The sequence below is a fragment of the Salvelinus namaycush genome, chromosome 25 (genome assembly GCF_016432855.1).
Source record: "Salvelinus namaycush isolate Seneca chromosome 25, SaNama_1.0, whole genome shotgun sequence".
NCBI classification, from domain to species: domain Eukaryota; kingdom Metazoa; phylum Chordata; class Actinopteri; order Salmoniformes; family Salmonidae; genus Salvelinus; species Salvelinus namaycush.
In genome coordinates this window covers 14,824,292-14,847,303 of record NC_052331.1, presented here as the reverse complement: position 1 = coordinate 14,847,303, position 23,012 = coordinate 14,824,292, and the positions used below count along the sequence as shown (strand labels likewise).

At 42.1% G+C, this 23,012-nt stretch overlaps 1 pseudogene; it reads left to right on the top strand.

The window, feature by feature from the left end:
* The first annotated feature begins 276 nt into the window (after nt 1–276).
* Nucleotides 277–22,684, top strand: LOC120020662 (annotated as a pseudogene).
* The last annotated feature ends 328 nt before the right edge of the window (nt 22,685–23,012 follow it).

Sequence of the window (23,012 nt, the reverse complement as noted above, 5' to 3'; positions counted from 1 at the left end):
GATGAATATGTGACATGTTGCAATTGTGGTGGGAACCAGGAAGCCACGTCTTCTGATTGCCCGACAAGGGTTAAAGAGGATGAGGCGACCAAAGTCAGGGTTGAACAGAGCATTTCATATGCAGCAGCTGTGAAAAGGGTTGAGGGTTTGAATGGTGCACCAGAAGAGTCCATGGTGGTGGATAGGCCTACACTGCAAGATGCAGGGGTTGCCTTTCACCAGCAGGATCCGGACTTTTTAAAGATTAAGAGGGTGGACCTTGTGGCATTTATAGCTATGGTAATTAATGGCACTGCCAAGGTGGAGATCCAGGAAGATAGAAATCATAGTGAGATATGGGGCTGAAAGATTTCTCAGCAAAGGAGTTACATGGAATATTGGCACAAGCCATACCACTCTCTCAGGTCATAGTGCCTGAGAAGGGAGATATGGAACACTAAAAGAAGGTAGAAGTGGGAGTTTTGTTTGTTTTGGCAATGTACTATTTTTATTAGAGTGGATTAAGTTAGTTTCACTATTACGTATGAACTTATTTATTTTAAAAATGTTTTCAAACCGTCCAATTGGTGGCGACAATACACCTTTTTGGGTGTAGTCCGCCATAAATCACACAGAATAATAAGAAGAAGAAGACAAATAAAAAGAAGATCAGGCTCCAGGGAAGCGAAACGATTCGTTGTTTGTGGAAAGCCGCTGTCTTCGGCTTCCACGGCTTGTGACATGCGACCAGCGTTGATTGCCATGCTCCTCTTACTGTGCTCCTTCGACTACCCTATCAGATGGGGGAGGAGAGGCAGGAGATGGCTCCCCTGGCGAACGAACCCCGGGCAGCACCGGCCAGTCGGATAACGACAAACAACAAGACGGAGATGCATCCAAATGCCGTCTAGCCACCGGCGTAGAAAAGGTAAACATTCCACTAAACATTCCACTCTGCGTTTTCCCAAGTTTCTTACGTAGGCTGTTGACCTGCGTGATCAAGGAAGCCACCTCAAGCCTATTATCCCCGGCAAGCAAACAATTGCCGCATTGGAACTCTGAGTGATCCAGTTTGTCCTGAAACAAAGAGTAGTAGCTACAGCTCCTACAGTGCTGGAACCGTTCATTTACCTCTCCAGACAAAGAGGGCTCTGTTGGAAAACTCATCATCTGGGACTTACTTTGTTAGCTTGATGGCTAACGTTAGTAACTTAGCTAGGTTAGCGGCTCTTTCAAATAGACTTTAACCTGTCAGTTAAGCAGGATTCCGGGACAAGAAAAAGCGGTCCTAGCTGCTAAAAGCCAACCGTGCAGCTGCGCACTATGACGACGTTGGATCACGCACTCTGATGACGTCTATGACATGTATTGAATGTAACTGTGGGGGGAAATACTGCTGTTGGTGATAACACATTTATGTGCATGGATAACATGCTGACAACCTGCGCACATCCAGTCCCCAACTCAGGCTATTACCTTACGCCCCGACACTCCAGTCAAGCCCCAGGGGAAAAAGATGAGAGGGCAAGAGGGTATGTCACTTCTTGAGATGCTAAATAATATTATGATGCTTTTGACAGCAAAGATAGATGAAAGGGCAGATGGCTTGGAGGGCACAGTTAGGAGGAATACAATGAAAAATTAGGCAATAAAAACATCTGTTCACTTCATCTCTGGAGAAGTGAAAACCCTCAAAAGTGACACGAAGAAGGTGAAAGTTAAGGAAAATGAAAAGAAGGTGGCTGAACTCAGGCTTAAGGTGAATGAGGCGGAGAGATACCAGTGCAGGTGGAACCTAAAGGCTTCATGGAATTCCAGAGCAGGTGGGTGAGGACATCAAACGCAGAGTTGTTGACATCTGTGGAGCTGTCATTCCCGAATCAAAAGCAAAACTTCAGGAAAATGTAGACATCGTTCATCGTTTGGGAAGACTCTAGGATCATCCGGTTCACCAAGAGATCTACACGGGATCTTCTCTGGAGGCGAGAAAAGAACTGCAAGTTCCTCATCAAGCAAAAATTGAGGTTCACGGAGGATCTGACCTCTGCGGACAAAGAGACTTGGGAGAAACTGGTGGCTGCAGCTCTAAAGGCAGGGAAAACCTAATTCTTTGTCGAGCAAGATCATTGATGGGAATGAAATGTGGCCAAATCTAACTCGGAGAGAACAGTAGAGAAGTCTAAAAGGAACTGAAATCTGAATTATAAAAGTGTTTGTTTATTTAGTTGAAAGAGTAAACGTGAGAGAGCGGGGGACAGTAGTTTGAGAATAAAACTGTGGGCAGAGAGTAGTCTGAATTGGGTTCTGGAGTTGTACTCCAACATTGCACTCATATGCCAGCCATGAGTGTTTCCAAACCAGTGAGGTCACATCCACCAGTAGTGCTTGAGAGCTACATTGGCTGGTTTCTCCTGTGAAGACTGCTCACAATGGACAATATTCTCTGTGCACTCACTCACCCAGAGAGGGTGATGCTGTAACGGTTCTCTTCGTCCTCCTCTGATGAGGAGTAAGAAATGTCGGACCAATGCGCAGCGTGGTATGTGTCCATAATATATTTTAATGAAATATCACTGGACACAGAAAAACAAAAGGAACAAGAGAATAAATTAAAACCGAACACAGTCCCGTATGGAACACTGATATGGAAAATAAACACTGATATGGAAAATAAACACCCACGCAACACAGGTGGAAAAAGGCTACCTAAGTATGATTCTCAATCAGAGACAACTAACGACACCTGCCTCTGATTGAGAATCATACCAGGCCAAACGAAAAAACGAACATAGAAAAACGAACATAGATAACCCACCCAACTCACGCCCTGACCATACTAAAACAAAGAAATATCAAAATAACTAAGATCAGAACGTGACAGATGCCATGCTAGGGTAGTCATTAGCTCCTGTCTCAGACCTTCCCCAAGGTGATTGGTTAAGTGACTAACACTCTGCATGTGACCTCTACGATGAGCTTCCACCCACAGACACAGAGACAGAGTAGATGTTGTTATATAGTGCCACAGAAGCCTCGACCTCATCTATTACGGTTTTACAACTACTTTGAAAAATGTACCTTTTAAAAAGAATCATATATTTTACATATGATAATTTTTGTTAATCAACAATCCCTCCTAGGTACAGTTGTCTGTGGTTGTTTATGTAACAAAATCATACAAACTAGAGTGAAGAATTCTGGGAATACGTAAATCAGGACAGCTAAGATCAGTCATTAAAGGGATAGTTCTGGATTTAGCAGTGAGGCCCTTGATCTTTGGGTAGAGTAGTCTAACAGTAACTGAAATTTGAATAGTAAAAGTGTTTGTTTATTTAGTTGAAAGAGTAAACGTGAGAGAGAGGGGGGTCAGTAGTTTGAGAATAAAACTGTGGGCAGAGAGTAGTCTGATTTGGGTTCTGGAGGCGTACTCCAACTCACACATTGCACTCATATGCCAGCCATGAGTGTTTCCAAACCAGTGATGTCACATCCACCAGTTGTGCTGGAGAGTTACACTGGCTGGTTTCTCCTGTGAAGACAGCTCACAATGGACAATATTCTCTGTGCACTCATTCACCCAGAGAGGGTGATGCCCTGCTAGGGCAGTCATTGGCTCCTGTCTCAGACCTTCCCCAAGGTGATTGGTTAAGTGACTAGCACTCTGCATGTGACCTCTACGATGAGCTTCCACCCACAGAAACAGAGACAGGGTAGATGTTGTTATATAGTGCCACAGCAGCCTCGACCTTATCTATTACGGTTTTACAACTACTTTGAAAAGTACCTTTTAAAAAGAATCATATATTTTACATATGATAATTTTTGTTAATCAACAATCCCTCCTAGGTACAGTTGTCTGTGGTTGTTTATGTAACAAAATCATACAAACTAGAGTGAAGAATTCTGGGAATGCGTAAATCAGGACAGCTAAGATCAGTCATTAAAGGGATAGTTCTGGATTTAGCAGTGAGGCCCTTGATCTTTGGGTAGAGTAGTCTAACAGTAACTGAAATTTGAATAGTAAAAGTGTTTGTTTATTTAGTTGAAAGAGTAAACGTGAGAGAGAGGGGGGTCAGTAGTTTGAGAATAAAACTGTAGGCAGAGAGTAGTCTGATTTGGGTTCTGGAGGCGTACTCCAACTCACACATTGCACTCATATGCCAGCCATGAGTGTTTCCAAACCAGTGACGTCACATCCACCAGTTGTGCTGGAGAGTTACACCGGCTGGTTTCTCCTGTGAAGGCAGCTCACAATGGACAATATTCTCTGTGCACTCAATAACCCAGAGAGGGTGATGCCCTGCTAGGGCAGTCATTAGCTCCTGTCTCAGACCTTCCCCAAGGTGATTGGTTAAGTGACTAGCACTCTGCATGTGACCTCTACGATGAGCTTCCACCCACAGAAACAGAGACAGGGTAGATGTTGTTATATAGTGCCACAGCAGCCTCGACCTTATCTATTACGGTTTTACAACTACTTTGAAAAGTACCTTTTAAAAATAATCATATATTTTACATATGATAATTTTTGTTAATCAACAATCCCTCCTAGGTACAGTTGTCTGTGGTTGTTTATGTAACAAAATCATACAAACTAGAGTGAAGAATTCTGGGAATGCGTAAATCAGGACAGCTAAGATCAGTCATTAAAGGGATAGTTCTGGATTTAGCAGTGAGGCCCTTGATCTTTGGGTAGAGTAGTCTAACAGTAACTGAAATTTGAATAGTAAAAGTGTTTGTTTATTTAGTTGAAAGAGTAAACGTGAGAGAGAGGGGGTCAGTAGTTTGAGAATAAAACTGTGGGCAGAGAGTAGTCTGATTTGGGTTCTGGAGGCGTACTCCAACTCACACATTGCACTCATATGCCAGCCATGAGTGTTTCCAAACCAGTGACGTCACATCCACCAGTTGTGCTGGAGAGATACACCGGCTGGTTTTTCCTGTGAAGACAGCTCACAATGGACAATATTCTCTGTGCACTCATTCACCCAGAGAGGGTGATGCCCTGCTAGGGCAGTCATTAGCTCCTGTCTCAGACCTTCCCCAAGGTGATTGGTTAAGTGACTAGCACTCTGCATGTGACCTCTACGATGAGCTTCCACCCACAGAAACAGAGACAGGGTAGATGTTGTTATATAGTGCCACAGCAGCCTCGACCTTATCTATTACGGTTTTACAACTACTTTGAAAAGTACCTTTTAAAAAGAATCATATATTTTACATATGATCATTTTTGTTAATCAACAATCCCTCCTAGGTACAGTTGTCTGTGGTTGTTTATGTAACAAAATCATACAAACTAGAGTGAAGAATTCTGGGAATACGTAAATCAGGACAGCTAAGATCAGTCATTAAAGGGATAGTTCTGGATTTAGCAATGAGGCCCTTGATCTTTGGGTAGAGTAGTCTAACAGTAACTGAAATTTGAATAGTAAAAGTGTTTGTTTATTTAGTTGAAAGAGTAAACGTGAGAGAGAGGGGGTCAGTAGTTTGAGAATAAAACTGTGGGCAGAGAGTAGTCTGATTTGGGTTCTGGAGGCGTACTCCAACATTGCACTCATATGCCAGCCATGAGTGTTTCCAAACCAGTGAGGTCACATCCACCAGTTGTGCTGGAGAGCTACACCGGCTGTTTTCTCCTGTGAAGACCGCTCACAATGGACAATATTCTCTGTGCACTCATTCACCCAGAGAGGGTGATGCCCTGCTAGGGCAGTCATTGGCTCCTGTCTCAGACCTTCCCCAAGGTGATTGGTTAAGTGACTAGCACTCTGCATGTGACCTCTACGATGAGCTTCCACCCACAGAAACAGAGACAGGGTAGATGTTGTTATATAGTGCCACAGCAGCCTCGACCTTATCTATTACGGTTTTACAACTACTTTGAAAAGTACCTTTTAAAAAGAATCATATATTTTACATATGATAATTTTTGTTAATCAACAATCCCTCCTAGGTACAGTTGTCTGTGGTTGTTTATGTAACAAAATCATACAAACTAGAGTGAAGAATTCTGGGAATACGTAAATCAGGACAGCTAAGATCAGTCATTAAAGGGATAGTTCTGGATTTAGCAATGAGGCCCTTGATCTTTGGGTAGAGTAGTCTAACAGTAACTGAAATTTGAATAGTAAAAGTGTTTGTTTATTTAGTTGAAAGAGTAAACGAGAGAGAGAGGGGGTCAGTAGTTTGAGAATAAAACTGTGGGCAGAGAGTAGTCTGAATTGGGTTCTGGAGGCGTACTCCAACTCACACATTGCACTCATATGCCAGCCATGAGTGTTTCCAAACCAGTGAGGTCACATCCACCAGTTGTGCTGGAGAGCTACACCGGCTGGTTTCTCCTGTGAAGACCGCTCACAATGGACAATATTCTCTGTGCGCTCATTCACCCAGAGAGGGTGATGCCCTGCTAGGGCAGTCATTGGCTCCTGTCTCAGACCCTCCCCAAGGTGATTGGTTAAGTGACTAGCACTCTGCATGTGACCTCTACGATGAGCTTCCACCCACAGAAACAGAGACAGGGTAGATGTTGTTATATAGTGCCACAGCAGCCTCGACCTTATCTATTACGGTTTTACAACTACTTTGAAAAGTACCTTTTAAAAAGAATCATATATTTTACATATGATCATTTTTGTTAATCAACAATCCCACCTAGGTACAGTTGTCTGTGGTTGTTTCTGTAACAAAATCATACAAACTAGAGTGAAGAATTCTGGGAATACGTAAATCAGGACAGCTAAGATCAGTCATTAAAGGGATAGTTCTGGATTTAGCAATGAGGCCCTTGATCTTTGGGTAGAGTAGTCTAACAGTAACTGAAATTTGAATAGTAAAAGTGTTTGTTTATTTAGTTGAAAGAGTAAACGAGAGAGAGAGGGGGTCAGTAGTTTGAGAATAAAACTGTGGGCAGAGAGTAGTCTGAATTGGGTTCTGGAGGCGTACTCCAACATTGCACTCATATGCCAGCCATGAGTGTTTCCAAACCAGTGAGGTCACATCCACCAGTTGTGCTGGAGAGCTACACCGGCTGGTTTCTCCTGTGAAGACAGCTCACAATGGACAATATTCTCTGTGCACTCATTCACCCAGAGAGGGTGATGCCCTGCTAGGGCAGTCATTGGCTCCTGTCTCAGACCTTCCCCAAGGTGATTGGTTAAGTGAGTGAGGTCACATCCACCAGTTGTGCTGGAGAGCTACACCGGCTGTTTTCTCCTGTGAAGACAGCTCACAATGGACAATATTCTCTGTGCACTCATTCACCCAGAGAGGGTGATGCCCTGCTAGGGCAGTATTGGCTCCTGTCTCAGACCTTCCCCAAGGTGATTGGTTAAGTGACTAGCACTCTGCATGTGGCCTCTACGATGAGCTTCCACCCACAGAAACAGAGACAGGGTAGATGTTGTTATATAGTGCCACAGCAGCCTCGACCTTATCTATTACGGTTTTACAACTACTTTGAAAAGTACCTTTTAAAAAGAATCATTATTTTACATATGATAATTTTTGTTAATCAACAATCCCTCCTAGGTACAGTTGTCTGTGGTTGTTTATGTAACAAAATCATACAAACTAGAGTGAAGAATTCTGGGAATACGTAAAGGACAGCTAAGATCAGTCATTAAAGGGATAGTTCTGGATTTAGCAATGAGGCCCTGATCTTTGGGTAGAGTAGTCTAACAGTAACTGAAATTTGAATAGTAAAAGTGTTTGTTTATTTAGTTGAAGAGTAAACGTGAGAGAGAGGGGGTCAGTAGTTTGAGAATAAAACTGTGGGCAGAGAGTAGTCTGAATTGGTTCTGGGGCGTACTCCACACATTGCACTCATATGCCAGCCATGAGTGTTTCCAAACCAGTGAGGTCACATCCACCAGTTGTGCTGGAGAGCTACACCGGCTGTTTTCTCCTGGAAGACAGCTCACAATGGACAATATTCTCTGTGCACTCATTCACCCAGAGAGGGTGATGCCCTGCTAGGGCAGTCATTGGCTCCTGTCTCAGACCTTCCCCAAGGTGATTGGTTAAGTGACTAGCACTCTGCATGTGACCTCTACGATGAGTTCCACACAGAACAGAGACAGGGTAGATGTTGTTATATAGTGCCACAGCAGCCTCGACCTTATCTATTACGGTTTTACAACTACTTTGAAAAGTACCTTTTAAAAAGAATATATATTTACATATGATAATTTTTGTTATCAACAATCCCTCCTAGGTACAGTTGTCTGTGGTTGTTATGTAACAAAATCATACAAACTAGAGTGAAGAATTCTGGGAATACGTAAACAGGACAGTAAGATCAGTCATTAAAGGGATAGTTCTGGATTTAGCAATGAGGCCCTTGATTTTGGGTAGAGTAGTCTAACAGTAACTGAAATTTGATAGTAAAAGTGTTTGTTTATTTAGTTGAAAGAGTAAACGAGAGAGAGAGGGGTCAGTAGTTTGAGAATAAAACTGTGGGCAGAGAGTAGTCTGAATTGGGTTCTGGAGGCGTACTCCAACTCACACATTGCACTCATATGCCAGCCATGAGTGTTTCCAAACCAGTGAGGTCACATCCACCAGTAGTGTGGAGAGCTACACGGCTGTTTTCTCCTGTGAAGACCATCACAATGGACAATATTCTCTGTGCACTCATTCACCCAGAGAGGGTGATGCCCTGCTAGGAGTCATTGGCTCCTGTCTAGACCTTCCCCAAGGTGATTGGTTAAGTGACTAGCACTCTGCATGTGGCCTCTCGATGAGCTTCCACCCACAGAAACAGAGACAGGGTAGATGTTGTTATATAGTGCCACAGCAGCCTCGACCTTATCTATTACGGTTTTACAACTACTTTGAAAAGTACCTTTTAAAAAGAATATATATATTTTACATATGATAATTTTTGTTAATCAACAATCCCTCCTAGGTACAGTTGTCTGTGGTTGTTTATGTAACAAAATCATACAAACTAGAGTGAAGAATTCTGGGAATACGTAAATCAGGACAGCTAAGATCAGTCATTAAGGGATAGTTCTGGATTTAGCAATGAGGCCCTTGATCTTTGGGTAGAGTAGTCTAACAGTAACTGAAATTTGAATAGTAAAAGTGTTTGTTTATTTATTGAAAGAGTAAACGTGAGAGAGAGGGGGTCAGTAGTTTGAGAATAAAAAGTGGGCAGAGAGTAGTCTGAATTGGTTCTGGAGGCGTACTCACCACACATTGCACTCATATGCCAGCCATGAGTGTTTCCAAACAGTGAGGTCACATCACCAGTTGCTGGAGAGCTACACCGGCTGTTTTCTCCTGTGAAGACCACTCACAATGGACAAAATTCTCTGTGCACTCATTCACCCAGAGAGGGTGATGCCCTGCTAGGGCAGTCATTGGCTCCTGTCTCAGACCTTCCCCAAGGTGATTGGTTAAGTGACTAGCACTCTGCATGTGGCCTCTACGATGAGCTTCCACCCACAGAAACAGGACAAGGGTAGATGTTGTTATATAGTGCCACAGCAGCCTCGACCTTATCTATTACGGTTTTACAACTACTTTGAAAAGTACCTTTTAAAAGAATCATATATTTTACATATGATCATTTTTGTTAATCAACAATCCCACCTAGGTACAGTTGTCTGTGGTTGTTTCTGTAACAAAATCATACAAACTAGAGTGAAGAATTCTGGGAATACGTAAATCAGGACAGCTAAGATCAGTCATTAAAGGGATAGTTCTGGATTTAGCAATGAGGCCCTTGATCTTTGGGTAGAGTAGTCTAACAGTAACTGAAATTTGAATAGTAAAAGTGTTTGTTTATTTAGTTGAAAGAGTAAACGTGAGAGAGAGTAGTTTGAGAATAAAACTGTGGGCAGAGAGTAGTCTGATTTGGTTCTGGGGCGTACTCACAACATTGCACTCATATGCCAGCCATGAGTGTTCCAAACCAGTGAGGTCACATCCACCAGTTGTGCTGGAGAGTACACGGCTGTTTCTCTCTGTGAAGACAGCTACAATGGACCTATTCTCTGTGCACTCTTCACCCAGAGAGGGTGATGCCCTGCTAGGGCAGTCATTGGCTCCTGTCTCAGACCTTCCCCAAGGTGATTGGTTAAGTGACTAGCACTCTGCATGTGACCTCTACGATGAGCTTCCACCCACAGAAACAGAGACAGGGTAGATGTTGTTATATAGTGCCACAGCAGCCTCGACCTTATCTATCGGTTTTACAACTACTTTGAAAAGTACCTTTTAAAAAGAATCATATATTTTACATATGATAATTTTTGTTAATCAACAATCCTCCTAGGTACAGTTGTCTGTGGTTGTTTTGTAACAAAATCATACAAACTAGAGTGAAGAATTCTGGGAATACGTAAATCAGGACAGCTAAGATCAGTCTTAAAGGGATAGTTCTGGATTTAGCAATGAGGCCTTGATTTTGGGTAGAGTAGTCTAACAGTAACTGAAATTTGAATAGTAAAAGTGTTTGTTTATTTAGTTGAAAGAGTAAACGAGGAGAGAGGGGGTCAGTAGTTTGAGAATAAAACTGTGGGCAGAGAGTAGTCTGAATTGGGTTCTGGAGGCGTACTCCAATCACACATTGCACTCATATGCCACATGAGTGTTTCCAAAACAGTGAGGTCACATCCACCAGTTGTGCGGAGAGCTACACCGGCTGGTTTCTCCTGTGAAGACGCTCACAATGGACAATATTCTCGTGCCTCATTCACCCAGAGAGGGTGATGCCCTGCTAGGGCAGTCATTGGCTCCTGTCCTGACTTCCCCAAGGTGATTGGTTAAGTGACTAGCACTCTGCATGTGCTCTACGATGAGCTTCCACCCACAGAAACAGAGACAGGTGTAGATGTTGTTATATAGTGCCACAGCAGCCTCGACCTATCTATTCGGTTTTACAACTACTTTGAAAAGTACCTTTTAAAAAGAATCATATATTTTACATATGATAATTTTTGTTAATCAACAATCCCTCCTAGGTACAGTTGTCTGTGGTTGTTTTGTAACAAAATCATACAAACTAGAGTGAAGAATTCTGGGAATACGTAAATCAGGACAGCTAAGAATAGTCATTAAAGGGATAGTTCTGGATTTAGCAATGAGGCCCTTGATCTTTGGGTAGAGTAGTCTAACAGTAACTGAAATTTGAATAGTAAAAGTGTTTGTTTATTTAGTTGAAAGAGTAAACGTGAGAGAGAGGGGGTCAGTAGTTTGAGAATAAAACTGTGGGCAGAGAATAGTCTGATTTGGGTTCTGGAGGCGTACTCCAACTCACACATTGCACTCATATGCCAGCCATGAGTGTTTCCAAACCAGTGAGGTCACATCCACCAGTTGTGCTGGAGAGCTACACCGGCTGTTTTCTCCTGTGAAGACCACTCACAATGGACAAAATTCTCTGTGCACTCATTCACCCAGAGAGGGTGATGCCCTGCTAGGGCAGTCATTGGCTCCTGTCTCAGACCTTCCAAGGTGATTGGTTAAGTGACTAGCACTCTGCATGTGCTCTACGATGAGCTTCCACCCACAGAAACAGAGACAGGGTAGATGTTGTTATATAGTGCCACAGCAGCCTCGACCTTATCTATTACGGTTTTACAACTACTTTGAAAAGTACCTTTTAAAAAGAATCATAATTTTACATATGATAATTTTTGTTAATCAACAATCCTCCTAGGTACAGTTGTCTGTGGTTGTGTTTGTAACAAAATCATACAAACTAGAGTGAAGAATTCTGGGAATACGTAAATAGGACAGCTAAGATCAGTCTAAAGGGATAGTTCTGGATTTAGCAATGAGGCCCTTGATCTTTGGGTAGAGTAGTCTAACAGTAACTGAAATTGAATAGTAAAAGTGTTTGTTTATTTAGTTGAAAGAGTAAACGTGAGAGAGAGGGGGTCAGTAGTTTGAGAATAAACTGTGGGCAGAGAGTAGTCTGAATTGGTTCTGGAGGCGTACTCCAACACATTGCACTCATATGCCAGCCATGAGTGTTTCCAAACCAGTGAGGTCACATCCACCAGTTGTGCTGGAGAGCACACCGGCTGGTTTCTGTGAAGACGCTCACAATGGACAATATTCTCTGTGCCTCATTCACCCAGAGAGGGTGATGCCCTGCTAGGGCAGTCATTGGCTCCTGTCTCGACCTTCCCCAAGGTGATTGGTTAAGTGACTAGCACTCTGCATGGGACCTCTACGATGAGCTTCCACCCACAGAAACAGAGACAGGGTAGATGTTGTTTAATAGTGCCACAGCAGCCTCGACCTATCTATTAGGTTTACAAACTACTTTGAAAAGTACCTTTTAAAAAGAATCATAATTTTACATATGATAATTTTTGTTATCAACAATCCCTCCTAGGTACAGTTGTCTGTGGTTGTTTGTAACAAAATCATACAAACTAGAGTGAAGAATTCTGGGAATACGTAAATCAGGACAGCTAAGATCAGTCATTAAAGGGATAGTTCTGGATTACAAATCTCTGTGACTCATTCACCCAGAGAGGGTGATGCCCTGCTAGGGCAGTCATTGTCTCCTGTCTCAGACCTTGCCCAAGGTGATTGGTTAAGTGACTAGCACTCTGCATGTGACCTCTACGATGAGCTTCCACCCACAGAAACAGAGACAGGGTAGATGTTGTTATATAGTGCCACAGCAGCCTCGACCTTATCTATTACGGTTTTACAACTACTTTGAAAAGTACCTTTTAAAAAGAATCATATATTTTACATATGATCATTTTTGTTAATCAACAATCCCACCTAGGTACAGTTGTCTGTGGTTGTTTCTGTAACAAAATCATACAAACTAGAGTGAAGAATTCTGGGAATACGTAAATCAGGACAGCTGAAATTTGAATAGTAAAAGTGTTTGTTTATTTAGTTGAAAGAGTAAACGTGAGAGAGAGGGGGTCAGTAGTTTGAGAATAAAACTGTGGGCAGAGAGTAGTCTGAATTGGGTTCTGGAGGCATACTCCAACTCACACATTGCACTCATATGCCAGCCATGAGTGTTTCCAAACCAGTGAGGTCACATCCACCAGTTGTGCTGGAGAGCTACACTGGCTGGTTTCTCCTGTGAAGACAGCTCACAATGGACAATATTCTCTGTGCACTCATTCACCCAGAGAGGGTGATGCCCTGCTAGGGCAGTCATTGTCTCCTGTCTCAGACCTTGCCCAAGGTGATTGGTTAAGTGACTAGCACTCTGCATGTGACCTCTACGATGAGCTTCCACCCACAGAAACAGAGACAGGGTAGATGTTGTTATATAGTGCCACAGCAGCCTCGACCTTATCTATTACGGTTTTACAACTACTTTGAAAAGTACCTTTTAAAAAGAATCATATATTTTACATATGATCATTTTTGTTAATCAACAATCCCACCTAGGTACAGTTGTCTGTGGTTGTTTCTGTAACAAAATCATACAAACTAGAGTGAAGAATTCTGGGAATACGTAAATCAGGACAGCTGAAATTTGAATAGTAAAAGTGTTTGTTTATTTAGTTGAAAGAGTAAACGTGAGAGAGAGGGGGTCAGTAGTTTGAGAATAAAACTGCGGGCAGAGAGTAGTCTGATTTGGGTTCTGGAGGCGTACTCCAACTCACACATTGCACTCATATGCCAGCCATGAGTGTTTCCAAACCAGTGAGGTCACATCCACCAGTTGTGCTGGAGAGCTACACTGGCTGGTTTCTCCTGTGAAGACAGCTCACAATGGACAATATTCTCTGTGCACTCATTCACCCAGAGAGGGTGATGCCCTGCTAGGGCAGTCATTGTCTCCTGTCTCAGACCTTCCCCAAGGTGATTGGTTAAGTGACTAGCACTCTGCATGTGACCTCTACGATGAGCTTCCACCCACAGAAACAGAGACAGGGTAGATGTTGTTATATAGTGCCACAGCAGCCTCGACCTTATCTATTACGGTTTTACAACTACTTTGAAAAGTACCTTTTAAAAGAATCATATATTTTACATATGATCATTTTTGTTAATCAACAATCCCACCTAGGTACAGTTGTCTGTGTTTGTGTCTGTAACAAAATCATACAAACTAGAGTGAAGAATTCTGGGAATATGCAAATCAGGACAACTAAGATCAGTCATTAAAGGGATAGTTCTGGATTTGGCAATGAGGCCCTTGATCTTTGGGTAGAGTAGTCTAACAGTAACTGAAATTTGAATAGTAAAAGTGTTTGTTTATTTAGTTGAAAGAGTAAACGTGAGAGAGCGGGGGACAGTAGTTTGAGAATAAAACTGTGGGCAGAGAGTAGTCTGAATTGGGTTCTGGAGGTGTACTCCAACTCACACATTGCACTCATATGCCAGCCATGAGTGTTTCCAAACCAGTGAGGTCACATCCACCAGTAGTGCTGGAGAGCTACACTGGCTGGTTTCTCCTGTGAAGACAGCTCACATTGGACAATATTCTCTGTGCACTCATTCACCCAGAGAGGGTGATGCCCTGCTAGGGCAGTCATTAGCTCCTGTCTCAGACCTTCCCCAAGGTGATTGGTTAAGTGACTAGCACTCTGCATGTGACCTCTACGATGAGCTTCCACCCACAGAAACAGAGACAGGGTAGATGTTGTTATATAGTGCCACAGCAGCCTCGACCTTATCTATTACGGTTTTACAACTACTTTGAAAAGTACCTTTTAAAAAGAATCATATATTTTACATATGATCATTTTTGTTAATCAACAATCCCACCTAGGTACAGTTGTCTGTGGTTGTTTCTGTAACAAAATCATACAAACTAGAGTGAAGAATTCTGGGAATACGTAAATCAGGACAGCTGAAATTTGAATAGTAAAAGTGTTTGTTTATTTAGTTGAAAGAGTAAACGTGAGAGAGAGGGGGTCAGTAGTTTGAGAATAAAACTGCGGGCAGAGAGTAGTCTGATTTGGGTTCTGGAGGCGTACTCCAACTCACACATTGCACTCATATGCCAGCCATGAGTGTTTCCAAACCAGTGAGGTCACATCCACCAGTTGTGCTGGAGAGCTACACTGGCTGGTTTCTCCTGTGAAGACAGCTCACAATGGACAATATTCTCTGTGCACTCATTCACCCAGAGAGGGTGATGCCCTGCTAGGGCAGTCATTGTCTCCTGTCTCAGACCTTCCCCAAGGTGATTGGTTAAGTGACTAGCACTCTGCATGTGACCTCTACGATGAGCTTCCACCCACAGAAACAGAGACAGGGTAGATGTTGTTATATAGTGCCACAGCAGCCTCGACCTTATCTATTACGGTTTTACAACTACTTTGAAAAGTACCTTTTAAAAAGAATCATGGGCAGAGTATATATTTTACATATGATAATTTTTGTTAATCAACAATCCCACCTAGGTACAGTTGTCTGTGTTTGTGTCTGTAACAAAATCATACAAACTAGAGTGAAGAATTCTGGGAATATGCAAATCAGGACAACTAAGATCAGTCATTAAAAGGATAGTTCTGGATTTGGCAATGAGGCACTTTATCTCCTTCCCCAGAGTCAGATGAATTTGTTGATATCATTTTTCTGTATCTGCGTCCAGTATGAAGGAAGTTAGAGGAAGTTTCGGGAGCCAATGCTAACTTTTGTTAGCGCAATGAGTGGAAGTCTATGGCATGGGCTTGCACTCTAATTCAATTTATGTTCATCCCATGTCATTCTAGTAAAATAGCAGCAGTGTACTATAAGAAAAGAATGTGGTAGTCGTTGTAAAATGTTAATTATACAAAATTGTTATTTTTAAACTGTTCTTTCTTTTTAAACTGTTTAATTATTGGTTAAGAATAATAAAGGATATTTTTTTCAGAACTTCTCCCATCAGAAGGAATATATATACACACCCAGAGGGGGCACAGGAGCACTTGCCCCCTCAGATTTCTCCAGGTACGGCTGCGATCCCGTTAACGGGATCGATATGACAACAGCCAGTGAAAGTGCAGGTCGCCAAATTCAAAACAACAGAAAATCCCATAATTGAAATTCCTCAAACATACAAGTATTTCACACCATTTTAAAGATACACTTCTTGTTAATCCCACCACAGTGTCCGATTTCACATAGGCTTCACAGCGAAAGCACCACAAACGATTATGTTAGGTCAGAGCCAAGTCACAGAAAAACACAGCCATTTTTCCAGCCAAAGAGAGGAGTCACAAAAATCAGAAATAGAGATAGAATTAATCACTAACCTTTGATGATCTTCATCAGATGACACTCATAGGACTTCATGTTACACAATACGTGTATGTTTTGTTCGATAAAGTTCATATTTATATCAAAAAATCTCAGTATACATTGGCGCGTTATGTTCAGTAGTTCCAAAAACATCCGGTGATTTTGCAGAGAGCCACATCAATTTACAGAAATACTCATCATAAATGTTGATGAAAATACAAGTGTTATACATGGAACTTTAGATAAACTTCTCCATAATGCAACCGCTGTGTCAGATTTCAAAAAAGCTTTTTGGGAAAAAGCAAACCATGCAATAATCTGAGTACGGCGCTCAGAGCCCAAACAAGCCAAAAAGATATCTGCCATATTGTGCAGTCAACAGAAGTCAGAAATAACATTATAAATATTCACTTACCTTTGATGATCTTCATCAGAATGCACTCCCAGGAATCCCTGTTCCACAATAAATGTTTGTTTTGTTTGATAATGTCCATCATTTATGTCCAAATAGCTCCTTTTGTTAGCGCGTTTGGTAAACAAATCCAAACTCAGGAAGTGCGTTCACTAGGAGCAGACGAAAAGTCAAAAAGTTCCATTACAGTCTGTAGAAACATGTCAAACGAAGTATAGAATCAATCTTTAGGATGTTTTTAACATAAATCTTCAATAATGTTCCAACCGGAGACTTCCTTTGTCTGTAGAAATGCAATGGAACAGAGCTCGCTCTCACGTGAACGAGCGTGGCCAGCTCGTGGCATTCTCGGGCAGACCTCTGACTCATTCCCCTGTCATTCGGCCCCCCTTCACAGTAGAAGCATCAAACAAGGTTCTAAAGACTGTTGACATCTAGTGGAAGCCTTAGGAAGTGCAACATGACCAATATCCCACTGTATCTTCAATAGGGAATGAGTTGAAAAATGACCAACCTCAGATTTCCCACTTCCTGGTTGGATTTTTTCTCAGGTTTTTGCCTGCCATATGAGTTCTGTTATACTCAGACATCATTCAAATAGTTTTAGAAACTTCAGAGTGTTTTCTAACCAAAAATAATAATAATAAGCATATATTACAAACTGGGACTGAGTAGCAGGCAGTTTACTGTGGGCACCTTATTCATCCGAGCTACTCAATACTGCCTCCAGATATAAGAAGTTAAATATTTAAATGTTTTATTATTTCTCAGTATCGGTAATGTCCACCAAGCAATTTTATGAAGTTGGCTTTCACTAGCGCAGATAAGTTCCCAATCTCCCAACCTCATAACTAGCCACCAAGAAGCCATGTCAGGCAATCAATCAAGTTAGAGTAGCTAGCTTGTCTAATTATCTTAGCTTGCATGTCTAGTGACAAGGTTGGTAGACTTTAGACAAGTAAGCAATTATTAAACGTACAAAATAAGACTCACATTTCTTTCAATCTTTGACCCATATTTTTGCAGTGATGCAGAAAAGCATATTTAGTTTGTTTTTGAAAAACTACCACTTTTTACAGACAGCTCAGTAGGTATGCTTAGATAAACAAAAGGAAAAATAATACAGTGTCAAAATTATGCCGCATACCAATCTGCATCCCACTGCTGGCTTGCTTCTGAAGCTAAGCAGAGTTGGTCCTGGATGGGAGACCAGATGCTGATGGAAGCAGTGTTGGAGTGTCAGTAGGAGACACCCTTTCATCTGGTCCAAGAAAATATCCCAATGCCCCAGGGGGTAGGGTGCTGTCTTTCAGATGGGATGTTAAATGGGTGTCCTGACTCTCTGTGGTCACTTATCATAAGAGTAGTGTTTCTTGCATTTTGCCACCAAGTACTAAGTCATGTTTTGCAGAGGGGTCAAATACTTATTTCCCTCATTAAAATGCAAATCAATTTATAACATTTTTGACATGCGTTTTTCTGGATTTTTTTGTTGTTATCCTGTTTCTCACTGTTCAAATAAACCTACCATTAAAATTATAGACTGATCATTTCTTTGTCAGTGGGCAAACGTACAAAATCAGCAGGGGATCAAATACTTTTTTCCCTCACTCACATTTAAAAAATAATATATATATATATTTTTTTTTTTAAATGGAAGATGTTTGGAACCACCAAGACTCCTCCTATAGCTGGCCGCCTGGCCAAACTGAGCAATTGGGGGAGAAGAGCCTTGGTCAGGGAGGTGACCAAGAACCTGATGGTCACTCTGACAGAGCTCTAGAGTTCCTCTGTTGAGATGGGAGAACCTTCCAGAAGGACAACCATCTCTGCAGCACTCCATCAACCAGGCCTTTTTGGTAGAGTGGCCAGACAGAAGCCACGCCTCAGTAAAAGGCACATGACAGCCTGCTCAGAGTTTGCCAAAAGGCAGCTAAAGACTCTCAGACCATGAGAAACAAGACTCTCTGGTCTGATGAAACTAAGATTGAACTATTTGGCCTGAATGCCAAGCGTCACGTCTGGAAGAAACCTGGCACCATCCCTACGGGGAAGCATGGTGGTGGCAGCATCATGCTGTGAAGATGTTTTTCAGCAGCAGGGACTGGGAGACTAGTCAGAATCGAGGCAAAGATGAACGGACCAAAGTATTGCTCCAGAGCGCTCAGGACCTCGGACTTGGGCTAAGGTTCACCTTCCAACAGGACAACGACACTAAGCACAGCCAAGAAAACGCAGGAGTGGCTTCGGGACAAGTCTTTGAATGTCCTTGAGTGGCCAAGCCAGAGCCCGGACTTGAACATCGCCAGAGAGACCTGAAAATAGCTGTGCAGCAACGCTCCCCATCCAACCTGACAGAGCTTGAGAGGATCTTCAGAGAAGACTGGGAGAAACTCCTCAAATACAGGTGTGCCAAGCTTGTAGCGTCATACCCAAGAAGACTCGAGGCTGTAATTGCTGCCAAAGGTGCTAAAGTCAACACTGACACACTGGAGACACTGAAGAAGGTCAAAATTGAGATTCCATCCCCCTGTATTACATTATTCCCAATATATTAGGAACCACAGTGTTTGCATATATTCTCTGTTCTAATTCAACTGACTCAAAAAAACAAGTGTTACCGACTGGTCCACTGATTATAGACAGAAATTGCACTTCTCAATAAGTTAAAACGCATGAATAATGTATAACATGATTCTGAATAACACATTAATAACACTATGACTTTATTTCCCCTCAGGGGGACTGCGTCAACATCAATGGAGTGACAGCCCACTCGCACGGAAAAGTGTTCAACATTGGAGACTGCATGGGAAAAGGAGCGTCACTGACCTACAATGTTTTCAGAACACCGCCCACACAGAAAGCTTGGGCTTGTATACCAAGAAAATAAAAAGTGCACGATATTAATTCAGACTTCATGCACATGTTCCACCTCTTAGTCGATGTTTGAATTAAGCTACAACATGTAAGCAACTTGGCCTTGATATCTTAACATGTTCTGGATAGGAGAACTTGTAACAGTAAGGCAAGCGGAAGGCTTGTGCCCTGATTGCATCTTGTGTTCTTTCCTCAGACCTCATTGAAAAGTCTATGGCTGTGGTGCAATTCCCGAGTGCCAAGAGGTTCAAGCCCTCCTATTTGCACAGGTGGGTCATAATGACATGTCCATCATGTTTATAGTCAAACTTGAGGTCCCTGAAACAGCATAAAGTCTAACATCAACACGCCTCCTGTGTTACAGACTGCAGTGGCAGTTTGTGTAATTGGACTAAGCCATATGTCATATGGTTTCCATATCACCCTTAGTTTTGGCATGTCGTAGAACTACATTGTCTTTGTGGAGACCCCTGTGAAAATCAACCTTAAGTTCCTGGAGCATCCGAGGCGCCAACTACATGTATTGCTTTGAGTCCAATGACGTTATTGGTGTCAGGAAATAAACACTCAATATACTTTGGTTTAAAAGTGACACATTTATATACAGGAACATACAGTAACAGCATACTGTACCTAATCCTGGCACTGAGAACCAAATCATGCATGTGTGCTGTCTCAAGAGACTTCAGCATACCCCACCTGCATTTCACAGACGTGGTTCCACATCGTCAGAAAGGACATTGGAGGAGGACAAGGAGAGTATGTTGACCATAAGTTCAGGGCTGCTCCTATCAACCTGTTTCATCACATCAACACTTACGAGGAACAAGGCTTCGTCGTGGCTGACGTGTGTACATAGAAAGGGTAATGGAACAGCAAAAAATGTCTCTCATAAGCAATGGCAATGTCAGTACACTGGCAAATGTACATGTGTATATAAAAAGTGATGACGTCATAACTGACTAGATAGTTTATGGACTGAGGGATTTCAGGGGTGGCATACATTTGAAGTGAGTTGCCTTACACGGAACCCAAACCGGCTGTGCGTGCGCCATAGTGCATAAATGTATTTTGTCCCCCCACACCAAACGTGATCACGACACACAGGTTAAAATATCAAAACAAACTCTGAACCAATTATATTAATTTGGGGACAGGTCGAAAAGCATTAAACATTTATGGCAATTTAGCTAGCGAGCTAGCTTGCACTTGCTAGCTAATTGGTCCTATTTAGCTAGCTTGCTGTTGCTAGCTAATTTGTCCTGGGATATAAACATTGAGTTGTTATTTTACCTGAAATGCACAAGGTCCTCTACTCCACCAATTAATCCACACATAAAACGGTCAACCGAATCGTTTCTAGTCATCTCTCCTCCTTCTAGGGTTTTTCTTCTCTTGACTTTATATTGCGATTGTCAACTTTCATAAATTAGGTGCATTACCGGCACTGACCTCGTTTGTCTTTCAGTCACCCGCATGGGTATAACCAATGAGGAGATGGCACGTTTGTAGCTGCTTCTATAAACCAATGAGGAGATGGGAGAGGCAGGACTTGCAGCACGATCTGCGTCAGAAATAGAACTGACTTCTATTTTAGCCCTTGGCAACGCAGACGCTCGTTGGTGCGCAACAATTGAATAACATGTATGTCTAAATTTATTTTGCAGTCATGGTGTAGTCAGCCTGTTAGCAATGTCCTTTTTTCAGAATAATTGATTAATGATTCCTAGCCCATGGTCTTTAAACACTGTCTGTTCAAAGGATTATACAATTTCAAAGGATTATACACTTTATTTTGTTTCCTGGTAGGTTTGAGTTTGTAAAAATATTTTTCATTTCCATATGTGTCAATTGTTTTTTACATTCAAGTGCATATGTGCATACCCTTTATTTCCCCTTTTTTTGGATAGCAACATATACTGATTATATGTTCCAGGAGGAGCAGGGAAAGAACCTGATCTGCCTGCCATACACCACGGCAACAGCGGTGATGTGTTCTGACGGGACCATCTGGCTGGAGCCTGAAGCGCTGTTCTCTGGGCCCCGCCAAGCCTTTGAGTTCCCTCAAATCAACTATTAGAAGCACGGTGGGAAGAACTACACATATGCCTACGCCTCAACCACTTCAGGGTTGAGGCGATCCCTGACAGGGTGAGTCATCTTGTTTGCCACAAATCGGTCTTCAAAATCTTCTAACTCTGAGCAGTGAAAAGCAGGGGCCATAGCATGTTACCTGAGTGACCATGAGTTTCTGTCTATATGTGGTTGCACATCATCAAGCTGAATGTGAAGACCAAAACATGTATGTTAGACCTTGATGAGTCTCTGTCCACTTGCGGCTGTAGATTATCAAGTTGAATGTGAAGACCAAGGAGACCTAGGTGTGGAAGCAGCTGGACTCCTACCCCTCAGAGCCTGTTTATGCAAACCCCCGATGGCATGGATGATGGTATGTACTGTACTGTTACTGTAGTATACAGTATGTAACAGTATGGTGCAGGGCAAACACATACCCAGTATCTTGTTTGTGTTAGTGTTAGGAAGAGAGTTTAAGAGACTTTAGCTATTTATCCAGGGACAAGGCATTTCAATTTAGTAGAAAATTCTTCTCAGCAAAATTGATCAAAAGTGGGGTTACTGTAAAATTTGGTGGGCACTCTATTTTCAAACCTGGACTCAGGGGTAGACGTAACATAGTAAATGTAAATCTGTCTACCTCCATTTAGTATGATATGTTGTGTATTAATTTGTGGATGTCCATCATCCATTTCGTATAATATGGTATGAATTACATTTCGTATGATATGTTACGAACTGCAATGCGTACAATATGCTATGAATATATAATATGTATGATTTGTTACTAATTTCAATGTGTTGTGGCTAACGTTAGCTAGGTGGCGAACGTTACCTACCCTAGGGGTTTGGGGTTAAGGTTTAGGTTAAAGGGTTAAGTAACCTTCGTCTTATGTAACCATACTAAACATAACATATCATACTAATTTGAGATTCCCCGATATAATATGTTACGTCTAGTCTATGCACCCAGGCTGTTTTCTAACAACCAGTGTGGTTTTCCAATGACCCACAGGTCTCCTGTTGACCATTGTGGTGGCCCCCGGGGCCCAGAGGCCAGGGTACATGCTGATCCTCAATGCCAAGGACATGTCGGAGATCGCCAGGGCAGAGGTGGAGTGCTCTATGCCTGGCACCTTCCACGGAATGTACAAGCAATAACCTGGCAACAATACTCAGGGCACAAAGACTAGTATTCACCATTCCAAGCTATTCAAACTAACTAAGCACCAACTGTCACTCAACAATAGAACAAACAAATAAACAATGACAAACTATAGGTTACAAATAACTTACAAAAAAAGCCACGTACCTGATCATCTTACATCATGATTTGAAGTCATTTAACTTTGTGAAACCTATGATTTAGTATGGTTGAGCGTTCATTTTGGTGAAAATAGAACCTGCAGGTATCAGGGCATCAGTAGGCTTCTTACAATTATTTCTCTGGGAGCCCACAGACAGCGTACAAGATCAGCGGCACCACAAT